Raw genomic sequence first — 15,575 nt, forward strand, 5'->3', positions numbered from 1 at the left:
TAATCTCACAGGTACAGAAGTTATGTTCTTTTTACTAACATTTTTTTCTGATTTTCTCCCTTCTACTAATGGTATTCCTGCAGATGAAGACATTCATTCTAAACCTAGAATCACAAAGAAAACATGTTTTCAGTCTCTGGCAAGAATTTGAGGAGAGGGAGACTTGCACCGAGACCTTTGTGAATTATTTTTCAAATATCTATGCATCAGGTAAGGTCAATATAAAGTAATAATCATAATTTGTGACTATTGCATCTGTTTTTAAATGTTGCTGAGTATTCGCCCTGTACTCTGAGGAAGATCTCACAGCCCTGAATAATACTGTGGAGCTGCTCTGGGGACTCCTGAGGGGCCAGCACCACGTGTGACTGAGGAGGAAGAATGACAGATGCCAAATGTGAAGATCCCTTTTCCACAGTTTCTGCCTCTGTGCATTATTGCTCTTTGCAGTGATGCTCAGACTCTTTTCACCATTGCTATAGTTTGTTCCTCTTCAAAATTTACCCAGGAAACAAATTTTCTGCTCTTCTCATCAGACAACATCAAAGACAAGTATTTTTTGAGGCTGCTGTCTCACAGAGACTTAAAGCTGCAAGTGATGTGGAATCATGATGCATTCCTAAAAGCTGTGCAGAGGATTGAGAGAGATTATCCAGGACGTGAAAATCTTTTCCCCATCTCTCAGCTGTACCTTTCTTCCTCCTTTCCCTGCAAATATGATTAAAGGCCCTGTCAGGAGGCCCTGTCAGGATCTCACTGAGGAAGAGGGATGTTCATCATCTGTGCTCTCCACTTGGAGGAGTTGAGAAGGCTCAGTACAGCTTGTATCTTGGGAATGGCTGTGAAGAGGGATAAGCAGGGAGCTACTGCTTTCATTTTCACCCCTAGTAGCTTTACCTGCTGGAAGGTGGCTACTAAGCAAGATGACCTGCCACTCATGAGCCAGGTTTGCACTCTCTAGCTCTACTTATGCCAGAAACAAGAAGTACAGCATACTTGCAAAAACAGTTGTGTGTGAAGGCCCAACCTTCTTAACCATATCTTTGCCTTTCCTTACTGTTTGTTATAACCCCATTCCTGTTTGTCTGTGAAATGGATATACAGGGAGAAACTCAGCAGGCTACTCAGTTGTTGCAACAGTTTCTAACTGGTCTGTCTGAGCACTGATAAAACTGAATGCTTTCTCCTCACTTCTGCCTGGACTTCTAACCTGCACCTTTTACTCCTGCATTAATGACAATGTTGTTGAAATAATACTACAGTTGCAAGATGGGGCTTATTTTTTCCACTTCATTTTCCACACACCTCCTTCAATAAGATATCATTTGAGATGCATACCTGATTTCACATGTCCATTTTTTGTCTCTATCTTTAGCTGATCTTTGCTGTATTTCCGGACGAATTGAGTGGAGCAGCACTGTCCAGGAAGCAGCAAAATGCAACAGAACAAAACCAATTGGTTTTGTCAAGATATTCAAGGCCATATGAAGTTCTAGCTCTAAAGTTAATACATTTTTTTTTTAACATTTGCCAAGACAAATGCTTAGCAAATACTTATGTGCTATCCTGGCATAGACAGTAAATTTAACTGCTTAGTTTAATTTTTAATGGTGCCTAATGCTTTATAGCCTCAGTTTTATTTCTCTCACAGGGATGTCTGTCCTTCCTAATGTTAGCCTTGTGTCCCATATTGTTTTTCTTGCCTTTTAACTAATCACTTCATAAAAACTATTTATTACATAGTTTGGTTCACTCACATAACATTTCGGATACTACTGTGGCTACTTTCAGTGGCTACTCCAGTCAGCTTGTTACTCTCCTTGACATTACTAGTATGGCTTGGGAATAGCTCACAACTACAATGAATGCTAACATGTATGTATTGTAAGTTGATTTTTTTTTATTATTTTTTTATTATTTTTTTTTCTAGTAAGTTAAATCATATTAATTACTTCTATTTCTTGATTTTGTTAGTTCATAGAAACCCAAGGTGTGGTCACACATCCGTTTCTCAAACAGATGCTGTCCAGCATCATTTAAGCATTCACTTCTCAGCTATATTCCAGCTTCTCCCCTTTTTTAGCAGGGGGCATGGCCAAGTGGTACAGGGAAGCCCTCAGGTTTGCCAATGGAGGGCAGCCAGTATTAGCCAAGTGCTGCAGCTTCCCAGAGTGCACCCCATTCATTTCCTGCAAGATGTCTGCTCTGGGCATACTTGACTACTAAGAAATCTGAACTGCTGGCTTTCTGATTGATTCTGTATATCAAAAATACATTTTAAAATGAATTCCCTGTATAAGCCCCAGATATATATGGCTAGAGAAAGTATATAGGTAAAAATTAATTTTTACCTCTCAAAATACTTTGTCTTTGTGATACTAGCTTCTGGCTTATCAGAAATACATATATATATATATTTTACAATATGAGACTTGATAGATACTTGCACTAAATTCCCTTCCTTTTTTTTCACTTCTATGAAGTAATCATGAAAAATAAGGAAAGCTTTCGTCAAACGTACTTTCATAGGATCCAGGACTGAAAATATAGCTTTTGAGAAGTGGGGAAAGGGTTAGAATGTAGCAAGAGTGGCCTTGGGAGCATTAGCAAAAATGTTCTACCTGCAGGAAAGGAACAGTGCTAATGAATAGTGTAAATAAAAAGGAACACAGGATGCAAGTCTTTAAAGAAATCACAGGGTTAATGAGAAGTGCTTCCGCAGCTGCTGTGGGAAACAGGGAAGACTTGATGGCTGTAGGCTTAGCTACCAACAGGATGTTCTGACCCATCTATAATTATATCCTGTGTTCTCAGACATGTATCTCAAAAGTGGTTTGTAATGTATTGAATGGAAGGCAGTGTATTCTTACTTGTGAGGAGAGAGTTCTTAAAAACTTTTTGAGATGCTGGAATTAAGTTATATCTTCGTGGAAGTAGCTGGTGGCTTTTAGGTTTCAGTAAACAATGTTCCTACTCTTGTTCTCCTATCAGAACATCCTTTAACTTTTTAGTATGTGTACAAAAATGGAACACATCAGAGCAGAGAGGTATGGACAACTTTAGTATATCTGATCTCATTTAGGAAGGGTATGAGGAAAAAGGAGTGTGCAATATACATGTGACAACATCTTTTATATTAATATGAAGAAGTGGTCATTTTTATCTAGCAATGTTACCTTGCCTCCTGTAATTCTCTAGTATCCAAAATATATAGTTTACGTTCGGATATAAGGACCATGTTTTGTTTTATTTTGCAAAGTACTGAATGTCTGTCAGTCCTCTTTGACAGACTATGCTATAATTTGCAGGGGAAAAAAATGTGAGTAGTGTCATACAGTGTGTGAGCCACCATTTTTCACTTCTGATGTTTGTGATTAAATTAAGTATTTGGCTTCATTAGAAATAGCAAAGCCATTCTTTATAATTAATTTGAGCATCATTTGGACAGTCTGGTGTGCATACATAGTTTATTGCTTATTAGCCTAAATTTCTGTACTTTAGTCAAACTTGGCTGTATGGGGGGAAAATGCTATCACCAAGAATTCTTCCTGAAGCTTTAGACTTCGTTCTTGCATTAAAACTCAGCTTCTGATTTCTGTCCTCCAAAAAAAATAATAAAAAATAATAAAAATAAAAATTGATGTTGCTGCTTGTTACCTAAAGGTTGAGGCTATGCTGGTCTGGTTTTCAGCTCAGTTGGTGGTGCAATATATTAATCCAGGCTGGTGAGATGAAATTTAGCTCAAAGTCTATTATATAGGACTGTTGTGTTACAGATTTTGGTTTGTTTAACTAGAAAAAGATGAGTGCTTTAGTATCATGTCTAGTAAGTCTGAATTAAATAAAGTTGTTATATTGGTCTGGTTGTAGCCATATATTTTTAAATAATGTAAAGGTAGAAATCTTCTAGGACAAGTCAATTAAAAGAAAGGCAGAAAATATTCCCTTGGGCTCCAGTACTAAGCAATACTGCATAGTTATACCTTAATGAACCTTTCTCATATCTCCTTTCAGGTAAGGATCCGGATCATTTTCTGATCTGATAGAGCAGCATGAGCTATGTAAAGATGATGACAATTACATGCAAGCCATCAAATGATGTAGTGCTTTTGCATGTTAGGTAACTCACTTTTGCCAAATGCAGTGCATTCTCCACTGCTTCACATGGGACAGAAAGCAGCTTGCAAGCCTTTCTCAGTCACATAAATACCAATGCTACTTGCTAGTTGTCTGTCTTCCAGCTTGTTTGGAACTGCATGGTGAACTGTGCTTGTACTGTATGATATTGTCCATGTACTAAATGGACCTTACTGGGCAGTACTGGTTTTCTGACTGTCCTACTGGTCAATTTTGGTTACAGAATGTTTTACTCCCTCCACAGGATGTATCAGGTAGTTGTTAAATGCCCTAGCCCCACAGGTCCTAATTTGACAGGACTGTAACTTTGCCTTAAATCAGTCACCTCCCTTAACTTAAATCATGGGGATGCTTTGGGGATGTTGTAGTCACCCTGCATCACTTTGAACCCCACACAGAATGTATTGAATGCAGTGGTGTGGCACAAAAAACGTGCTACTCAGTCCAGTGTTAATTTTCAGCAAAAATAACTTGAGGTATGCCTCTGAAACTGGAATATTTCAGTCCACAGTGTTGTAGTGTAGGGTTTACTTGCTTGTACATTAAGTAAATCTAGTAGCAAAAATCAGAATGTAAACTACAGTTTTTAGAAACAATAGGTAAAATCACAGACTGGACAATGACCTCCTTTGCTTTTTGGGTTATCAGAAATGCAGCATCTTTTCTTTGCTACAAAAAGGCAAATACCATTGCTCTGTGGTCTTCCAAAATCTCCATTTGATTTTTTTTTTTTTCTCCTGCATCAGTGAATAATTATAAAATGAGGTGTTGTTTTTTCAGAGGTGTTTGTATATATAGGTTTATATATGAAATTAACTGCTGTGTTCACTGTCATAGAGCAGATTCTTCTGAAGAAAATGCATAAAATAGTTGGACGGTTGGAATTTTAAGCAGACGGCACATTTTCTCCTGGTAACTACAGCAGGGTAATTATCCCTGTTTATGGGTTTTGTCAGCCTGTGAAGTCTTCCAGCCCCACTGAACTGAGAGAGGCTATTTTTATTCTGCATCAGACTCTAGAGGAAGATCTGTTTTGGAGAGGGCAAAAGAGCTTGTGTTAAGATAAATAAGCAATAACCTGAACTTTAATTTTAATCTCAATGCAATCAGTGGTGCTGTTTTGAAGGCAGATAAATTTGTGGTTGTTATTTATTTTTTTTTTTCAAAAAATTACTTATTTCAACACATAAATTGTGAAAATTGAAAAATATGATAAAGTATGGTAAAACTACTTTCTCAGCCTTCTCTTCCCCCCATGACTGGGGGAAGCATGCCTTTAGCTTGTAGGTGGGTTTGGAAAGTGGTTCATTAGCAAACACAATTGCTTGTAAGGTAATTGTTAAGAAAACATTGGCTTGGGCCTGAGGCAGTGTTGATTTGTGAGCCAGTGTTCCAACTCCATACTGCTGGCACACCTCAGGTTGGTGCTGAGGCAAGGATGGCTGCTACAGGCACTGCTCTGCCCCGGGTGGGGAAGGCTGGACCCTGGCCACACTCAGGTCCCCCCAAAGATGTGCATGACCGAGGGCATCCAGTGAGTCACAAAGTAGCTGTAGAAGAGTTATAAGGATATCTGAGCAGAAGCGGCGTGTGATCACTTTCTAGAATAGTTAGGTATTTATAGGGTGAGAGGGCTAAGGAAAATGATCTTGGCAATCGATTCTTCCTCTGGTGGTGTTTTTCTTCTGGTGGTGTTTTTTTCCTCAACAGCTTTGATGTGAAATTATCTGATAGAATTTACATATGATATGACCTTGGTAAAGCCTGGTAAATAATAAGGAACATAGTTACAGGTTGCTATAAATACTTGGAAGCAGGATGCGAAGATGCCCGATTGCCTGTATCTTTAGAGTAATCAGAAGAATAAATGTCACCATTACTCTTTGTTCACATTTTTCTCTCAATATTTGATAGAAGGGGAGAATGATTCCATCTGATTTGGAGACAGAAATACTGAAAATCAAAAGACAGGTTGCTATTTTCACTTATTTTTAATGTTAATATTCAGTTGAATCTGACAACACTATATGAAATCTGGCAGCATTAACTCACATAAAATTGTCATTGATACTGATTATAAAAGACAGAGCAGGATATATATATTCCCTCAGGAAATAAAATAGCAGAAAATTTATTTTTGAAGACACTGAGAATTATCTGCTAATTTGTGTCAAATTCTGGCCTGCTGTTTCAGCCAGTTTCCTCCAAATGGAGGAAAATTTGAAATACTTCCTTTTGATAATATTTTAAACTAACTATGTTGACTCTGTTGGCTCACAGCTAGATTATTTCAAAAAGTAACTTAAATATTATTATGGTTCTTGATGCCTAAATATATCATTTTGGGTAGATCTGAAATGAGGGCTTTTGTTATTGTTCAGTTTCTTTCTCCATTACTGAAAAAGCTGCATATGTGCTTGGGAGGAGAGCCAAGAAAGCTCAGAATATGCTCTTCAGGTACATTACTACCACAGCAGGAACAGGGTCTACATTTGCAGAAACACTTGAACTTGTGGTTTCTTTAGATAGCTTTTATTTTAAAAATAATGGAAGTTTTCTGATGGATGATAATACTTGGATTGTGTTCTGTGGTGGATGCTACCATGGGCTTGTTTCACAAGCAGAGGACAGAAGCAGTAATGCAGATAAAATGCAATATATGTTTGTTTTGAATCTTATTTTTGGAAGACAGCCCTTTTTCCCAATTCACTCTGAAATGAAATAGGAATCTTAGAAATAGGAAGAGACAAGATAGCAAAGAAAAATATAATTCATTATTAATTATAGAGGTAAGTTCTGCTTGAGATGTGAGGAGAGCAGAATGTTTTTCAGATGTTTTGAGCTGATGTGGACTTGTACAGTCCCATATTGCTTTCAGGGTCACTTCCCCACTTTGTCAGTGCCACTGCGGGCACCACTGTTTATGGAGCCTTTGGAGGGGGCTCTGGCATTGCTGACATGAGAAGCAAAGCTCTGGATGCATGTGGATGTCAGGCTTTCTGGAAATAGTGCCTGGCATCTTGTAGGCTTAAAAACTGAAATTAGTCCTGTAGGAACCACTTTTCTGAGATTATGAAAAAAATGGCCTTATTTACCTGAATGGATGCTGTTGGTGTGTGTTGGGAAATAATACAGGAGAATGTCATCCTTTGGGATGCGTTGTGATTATTACAAAAAGGGAGGTTGCAGTCATGCAACGAGTGATACAGTGCACACCACTTCTAAGGCAGTTCTTGCATCAGCTCAGCCAGCTCCAAATATTAAGCACACCACCTGTGCAGCATGCACCTTGAGCTCCTGAGGTAGTCTGTCATCTCTGGAGCTGTCATTCACTTTGTCCTTGTATTTCACCGTATTTGACATCAAACAAATGGCTTAGAACAAAATAAGGTTGATTATACTTCCTAAATCAAATTCTTGAATGTGGTGGTGGTGGTAAGTAGCTAGCTTTCTTGTTGGGGGTTGCTGTTGTTATGAAGTGGTATGAATAGTTATGGCTTACATCTTTAACCAACTCTTGTATTGTGGTTACTGAATATCTAAACTTTTTCATATTTTGAAGTTTATAGGAGCTCTAGACTATCAGCCCCTACTGAAAACTTCTAGATTCTGTAACTACGCTTGTATGCCTAGTATTAGGAAATAATTTTAGGGAAATGTATGTTACATGTAAGCAGTTGTATTTGATGTGTGTAGCACTCGCTTCTTCCATAGTACAATTACTTTTATAATAGAACTATAATGAACTTCACTGAAATGGCTGTGCCAGTAAATATACTCAAATTTATACTGACTATAAAGAGGATTTCAGTCTAATGTGAGAAAAATTACCAAACTTTGGTGTAAAGGAGCCTTGCTCGGGTAGCTGCTATTTGGTACTTCAGAGGTCAGGGTATTTGAAAAGGAAGATTACAGCGAATAAAGAATATAGAATGGATACAGGGCAAATCCTTTTCCTGTACCCACATAACTCAACTAGTTGTAGCTAAAGACAACTTAATTTCAGATTAAATTTTGGTTTTATTGAAAACAGTGAAATGTGGATTGGCATGAAGGTGATCCATATAAAGTTTTTGGTTCTTTTGATGGTAACACAATGCTCATCTTACTGATTTATTAAACCATATTGGAGCCAGTGGAACACTATATAACTTAAAACCAAGTCAAATGCAACTGTTTTATTATCTGCCATGCTAAATATTAGAATAGTATAGAAAAATGCTAGCATGGTGCAGCCTGTTATAACACTTATTATATGTCATCAGTCTATTTTCTTCTTTAATATATTTTCCTCCTCATTGTACTGGAGGAAGAGGGTAAGCTGTGAGTTCCTCTTCCTTTTTTAGTTTCTATCTTAGTAATATGTACATGATTCATTGAACAGATTACATTCCTAAAATTAAACATTTAATGATGGTTGCAAATCTTTCCCTCTTCTATGTGAGTGTAAGTCGATCATTTTATACAGGCAACATGGGGTGGTGCCCTGCAGATGTCTAGGAAACACTTAAACTCAACAGCATTGAAAGGTGTTTCTTTTGCATTCAGAGGTGTTTCTGTTTCTTTTGCATTCAGAGTAGTTCATGTTTTTTTGTTTTGTTTTGTTTTGTTTTGTTTTGTTTTTTTCCTTGTCATTCTCACCATGTTGCTTTGAATCTCTCTTTTTCCTGTCTCTATACCATGACAGTGTGTGTGTGTGTTCTACCCTGGCCTCTCCTTCAGAATAAATGAATAAATCTAGCCCATCTCTTTTATTTTTTTTTTTTTTTTGCCTTAAGTTGCATTCATTTTCTTGAATACCTTTCATGTATGTCCTTTTCCTCCTGTGTTATAGCTTATCAAGATGATGCTTCTGCTTAAAATATCTCACAATAACATATTTCCTTAATGACCATTGACCCTCTTTTTTTTTTTTTTTTTTTTTCCCCCTTCAAATTTCTGGAAGTGTTTTCCTCATAAGAGAGATACATCCCCATTTCTGTACCCTCACTTGGTACCCTGTGTCCCCGATTTACACTCTGAAAAAGCAGTTCTATTTATACTAAGGACTGCAGTGCCATATGGGTATATGCAACTAGTTTAAATATCACATAATCAGGGCAAATTAGCCCGTGGTGCTGCTGAAGGTAGGTTCCTAATATTGTCTGGGAAATCTATACTGTGCTGTGGTAAATAGTATAGCCATAATGTATAGCATTTAATTTGTGCCATTCAAACTGGTGGTTAGTCATAACTGCTTAGTAAGCTTTTATCTACATAGGAACAATTTGGGGTACTCAGTCTTGAATGTCTGGTTACTGCTTTGCATTATATTTGATCTTTAGGGCCCAGTATGTTACTTAGAAGCTGCCCAGGCTGATGGGGGAACTGATTCAGTGCTCAGCCTTCCTTGTCTGTGAAAAGGTAACCTGAGCAGGTCACCCCTACTCTCACACTGTGCTTTGGGTGGCTCCTGTGAGCAACCTTGAGGTCCCATCAATGCTGGAAGCATGAAAGCTAGATCGCAGCTCAGGCAAGCATCAGGGCAGAGCAAAACCAGTTCAAGTACTTCTTTCTTTTCACCTTTGTGATAGCTTGTGTAGTTGGCCTTGCTGCCTGCTCTATGCATCTTCAGGGTTTTCCTGCTCCAGAGCCATCATGTAGTCAAGAGGAGAAGCTTTCCTGTTCAGCTGTTGTCCAATGAGTAGAGAGCTACATTCCTGGGAGCCTCCCTGATATCCTACCATGTGGGTGTGCTCCAGAGAGGAGAGATGTGTGAGGACATTGATCAGAACTCAACAGTTTCAAGAAGACAGAGAACATTCAAAAAGAGCATAAAAGGGATGCCTTTCAATGATTTAGACAAGCAAGGTGTTCTTTTGTTAGGAAACACCTAAAAAGTAAGTTTTTTTGAGACTGGTTCTGGATTTTGGAAAAATCTCCCCTCCCCAAGAAGAGCAAATAGTTCCACAAAGTAGTACTAGCCAAGCTTAGATTTAAATATGCATTTATAAATTTAAAAAATTAAAATTGAAAGACAGAATTGATGAGTTTGTGTGGTATAGGATTTGAATTTGGGATTTTCCAACAAGCCTGGCTTCTTTTTCTGAGCTTTTGCAAATATTTGGAAGTAGACTGAATGGAGAGATTTAAAAGGGGATCTATCATATCCCAGGGGTTACTTGTTATTCAAAGTATTCTTTCTTTTTATAAATCAAAATAATAGACTATTCACTGCACCTGTCTCTTCATTAAAATATCTATGGAAGCTGCTGTTCTTCTGACAGCAAAGCTTGCTTACCACATGAATGCCTGGCAAGTAGAATATACCTCAGTAAAAATTAAATAATTCCTCGTGCTGCTAGGTACTTTACTACAGTATGCAGAGTTGAGTGTGTGTGTTTTATTTACAGAAGTCAACAGGCAGCAAAGAAAGGTGTAAATTTAGAGCACGTTAGTTACTTTTCACTATTTCTTTATGCAAATAGTTCTTGCAATACTCAGCATGAGGCAGCATTCAAAATGCAGCAACCAACCTCTCATGGAGATTCTTGAAGCCCACACAGGGAATGTGGCTTCCGTTGGTTTTGATTAATTACCAGTGGGGGTTTGGAGCTCTATATTTTTAACCCTGGCATTATATGGCAAATGCATTCAATGTGCCTATGAGAAGCTGTTATGAGAAGTAAAGAGGCTTGCTTATTTAGTGGTTAATTTACCAAGATATGTGCTGTCATTCTTAGCAACAGGAACAATGGGCAACTTGTTATCGTATGGTAAAATTAAATACCTGGAACACAGATATGAGAAAATGTTCATTTTTAACATCACGTGATTCCTTCTCACATGTTTGCCTGTTAATCTTCATAGTTTTAAGCCAGATCCTCTCACTGCTTCATTAAGGTTTATTTCTCTTCAGTTTATGAAGGTGTGACTATGAGCAAGGAGAGATTTTAAATCTTTTTTGTCTTTAAAACTGGAAAAAAAAAAAAAAAAGAAGAAGAATATTCCTAGTTATTTGTACATATATCATTTCAAAAATGACTATCATATGGCTTTACTAGGGCCTTCTACAAACTTGTAAGCAGATGTGTGCAGTTGGATAAATGGTGTGATACAGCTTTTGACATGGGACGAGAATTCAGTGTGGCTGACATATTGATGCCTTCAAGCTTTGGCTAATGTGGAAAGCAAAGTTAGGAAAGGACTCTGGAAACATAGACTTATCCTACATTGAAAAAATATAAAATAAATCACTGTTTCAAACTAGAAAATATTTAGAACTAAAAATAGAAGTAAATTTTAGTGTTGCAGGAAATATCTTATTATGAGTCTCATTCATGTTAGAATTATATGGCTAGGGACTTCATCTCCCTTCCCCAGGGTTACTTGAATCAATTATCCTGTTTAAATTTAAGCATATAGGTTTTCTGTTTCCCAAATGGTGAAGCTAAACATTCTGCAAATATCTTTCCTTTAACTGTTCAGAGATCCCAAGGTAATTTTGAAGACGAGTAGAACTTGTAAGTCACTAAATGTAGGTGACCTCAGTTTGAAACCATCAGTCACTATTGAAATCCTACTGTTTGTATGGAACCCATGAGCAGATGAAAAGCTCCATGATAATCTATTTTTCTCATCTTCATTATAGTGACAGTACATGCTTCTACTTGCGTAGCTTTGTTTTCCAAACATCTCTAGACTTTAAAGCTTAAAGCATCTTGTCCCTTTCCTTGAGAGGATGTTGCCAGTTTTCATTTTCCAAATAATTCTGTGTATGTATGGAACTTGAGTTTTATTTAGAATACAATAGCTTCTCGTTTGAGTTAGATAACCACATTTCCCATATATAGTAGTGTACACTGCATTAAGAGGCTGACATAGTAAACATAAGGAGTAAAATGTGCATGCTTGCTTTTTTATAATTTAACCACAATGACAACTGTTGTGAAAAAGTACATCTTATTTTAAAAAAGAAAAAGGCATTTCTGGTCTAATCTTTCTTTTTACATAGTAGAGATGTAATCTTGTTATATTGTGATCTGTAATAAAACCTATGCATTTCAGTATTCTAATTTTCTTGATTTGTAATCCATGAAAACAAGTTGGATATATTAAAAAAATAATAAAAAAGTCAAGGAATACTTAAGGCAGGGTGTAAGGCCAAGTCCTAAAACCCTGAAGTCTAAACCAGTACTGTATTAGCTAAAGGATTGATTTAGTATAATTTTCCATTTAGTGATTAATACATTAGTTAAAAGGCAAAACCGAAGTGGATACGCATCACTGGCAATCTTAGATGGCTAGATTCCTTATAGATCTTGTGCTGTTTTAATTAAAAAAATAAAAAATAAAATAAAATAAAATAAAATAAAATGCAATGATTATTCAAGAAATGGCATTATTTCATAACAGCTTTTTACTTTCAAAAAGCTATTGCTGACATACTCTAGACTGGCATGTTCTGTGTAACACAAAGTTCTCAGGCCAGTGTAACCTCTAATTTTCTATCATTTATGTAATATGTAGTGAATGTCATTGCAATAGCCACTTCTCTAAACGCGTTGATATTCAACAGACTTAACAGATTTGTTGAACTTGCTGGGTACCTTTACAAGTTACTGAGCTTAAGAAAAAACTGTGTGTTTGGCTTATATGTAAAGAGCAACAGTGTCAGAAGTAGAACTGGGCAAATCCAAAGAGAAATGAAACCTCATATATTAATATTCCAAATAAAATGATGAAACAGTTCTGAAAGTGGTTGTGATTGTGATAAATGATTAAGTCCCAAATAGGATTTTTGTGATTTATTAAGCGAATAGAGGCAAGCAAACAGCGCTGGGTGCACCGGGAGTCTCTGCTCTACCAGGACGCACACCTGTTACATCAGGTGTCTGATTTTTATGCTCCTAGACTAATAAATATTCATCACTATTCCTAGAAAAGGCAGGGTTATTATAATTAGTTCCTGGAATCCAAACCCTCTCTGGACGCATGCGTAGCAGTCTCTGGTGGTCTTTCTGGGGGTCTCTTGTGCTGAAGGCTCGTAGTCTTCCTCCCAGGCTTTGTCCTTCGGTCGTCCTTCAACTCCCCCTTTCTCCTTATTTGGTGGATCTCTTTGCTGGTTATCAGAGGCTTGTGCAGCGTCCCATGCAAAAGTCTGCAGTTTCCTAAAAAAAAACTCCTTGGTCCTCTTATCTCCCAGACTAGAGTCTCAATGTTCGCCCTTCAAACCCTCTATTTACACAAATTGCTGGATCATTCCTTTGCATGATACAAGAACTATGTACACTAATCACTCTGTTTTTCTTAAATAGGAGCTTATATTTCATCATGCGGCCCTAGCATTGTTCCATACTGACACGAATCAAATAAACACATTTCACAGATTGTAGAGAGGTTTGCCTTAATACCCCAGAAGTAGCACAAATCTGAGTGTGTTAGATTAACATTACAAAAAAAAAAAAAAAATGTTGATACAGCCAGTCCTCTGTAATTTTTCCTGTGTTGCTGCCTGAATCACCTAGCCAGCAAAGTCATCATGGTGCCTGAACCAGCTTTCCCCCTCTGCAGTGGTCTGCAAGTGGGGGACTAAAGGTGATTTATGACCACCTTCTGTGGTGTTTTGGAAGAGTCAGGAAAGAGTGGAAAGAAGTGCATAGTCTCTGCATTGATGGGATCAGCAGGAGTCTGCAAGACGAGGCAGGGAAGGAAAGGAAGAATGTGTTGGAGTAAGTGATCTCTTACTGCAGTGGGGTAGGACTGCATGCCCATGTGAGGTACCTCCCTTGTTTGTTTTACCAATACTAAAACTTATTGGGGTTTGGAATTAATAAATAAATGGTAATCTGAGTAGTCACAGAGCCGTAATACTGAAATATTACTACTGAAAGCATTAGTCACATCAAATACTCATCAGATAATCCTCAGAATGAAACACTGGCAGGAGCTTACTTTATTTTTTTGTCTTGATTACTCAGTCCCAACCCACTCACCCCCTTCTTCAGACAGAAATCTTTATGGCATCAGAAAAGACCATAGGACACATGTAACTAAATAGTTAAAATAATGCACTGATCTTCTCCCAGCAAATCCTTTCTTCCATTGGACACTTCCCTGTGAAATGTTTTGATCTGAGTTGAACTGTTTCCAAGATTATACTGCAAAGTCAGATGTAGTGGGGAGGGAGAAAATTATTTTCTTCCTTTTCTGGGGGGAAAAGGTAAAATGACCACACTCCATTCCCACCTTGTATTAAGACTGCTCCCAAGATCAAACCACTGATGATACAAAAAGGAATGGCAATAGTTAGCTACCAGCCACAAGTGACAAAGCCAACTCTTAGGTTTTCTCCAAACCAGTAACCAGGAAACCAGATGTTGACTTCTTTCTTGAAGAAACTGAAAGACTTGGCAAAGATTTGTGATAATTAATCTCTTGACTTAGAGGTACATAAATACAGTAGTCATTTCCTATTTTATATTAGCCGAATATGTTATCACTCCTTCTAAGATTAGAAATACACTGTAGTCTTCAGTATGGGCTAGAAAAAGCACAGGTTTTTTCAGCACTTGCCTCACCTGTGAGATTTGTTACTTTGCAAAGCCCCCAATTCACTGCATGCTGCATCTTCAGCTGAGTTTCTCATTTTTGTGGTGGTGGTGTCTTAAACTTTAATTCTTGTAAATTTATGTAAAGACTACCTCTGCTTTGCAGCTAAGATTTAGTTTCTTGTTTTGAGTCCAGTAGCTGGAACTAAGTACTACAAAAAGAGCATTCCCCCTCTCATCAGCAAGTAGGTAGAGAGTCAGAGCTTAAGAGGCCTTGACTTGCAGCTTTCTTCTTTACCATCAAACTGGAGCTTTGAAGGTGTGCTTGGCAGTCTGATTGTCTGTGTTCTTGCCTGTTTTCTGCTGCACTGTGTCATGTCTTTGTAGCAAATATTTTTGCATCTCTTTAGTTTGAATAATTCAGTTCTCCTATGCTTTCTGATGTGTTCATATGCTCTCATCTGCAATTTGGGTCTGCGGCACTGGCTGAGTCTTGTAGGCTGTCTTGTATGTCTGTGTTCCAGTGAAAGAAGGCTTCCCTTTGCAGTTATTCAAATTCTTGTTTATTTTCCTGTGAGCCCCAGCTCCATCTTTGCAGATGAGCAAAGGTAGATCAACTTAAAGCTACTAAGGGGGTTGGGACTAATTGAACAGGTATTAGAAAGATTACCATTATGTTTACACAGCATTAGAAATTATTCAGATTCATGTCTGCTCTTGTGAATTTCCTTTCGAGAAAGATGCGCGCCACCTGGAGGCAACTCAGTGAAGGCAAGAGGAAAAAACACTTTTGCAATATATATTCTAATGTTTCTCCACCAGCTCATATATTTTACTGCTGTATGCTCATCTGAGGAGAACATAACAGATGCCCTATAGGACAGTCCATGTATTTCCAGTGCTGTTTCA

This window comes from Oxyura jamaicensis, chromosome 2 (genome assembly GCF_011077185.1).
Source record: "Oxyura jamaicensis isolate SHBP4307 breed ruddy duck chromosome 2, BPBGC_Ojam_1.0, whole genome shotgun sequence".
Lineage (NCBI taxonomy): Eukaryota > Metazoa > Chordata > Aves > Anseriformes > Anatidae > Oxyura > Oxyura jamaicensis.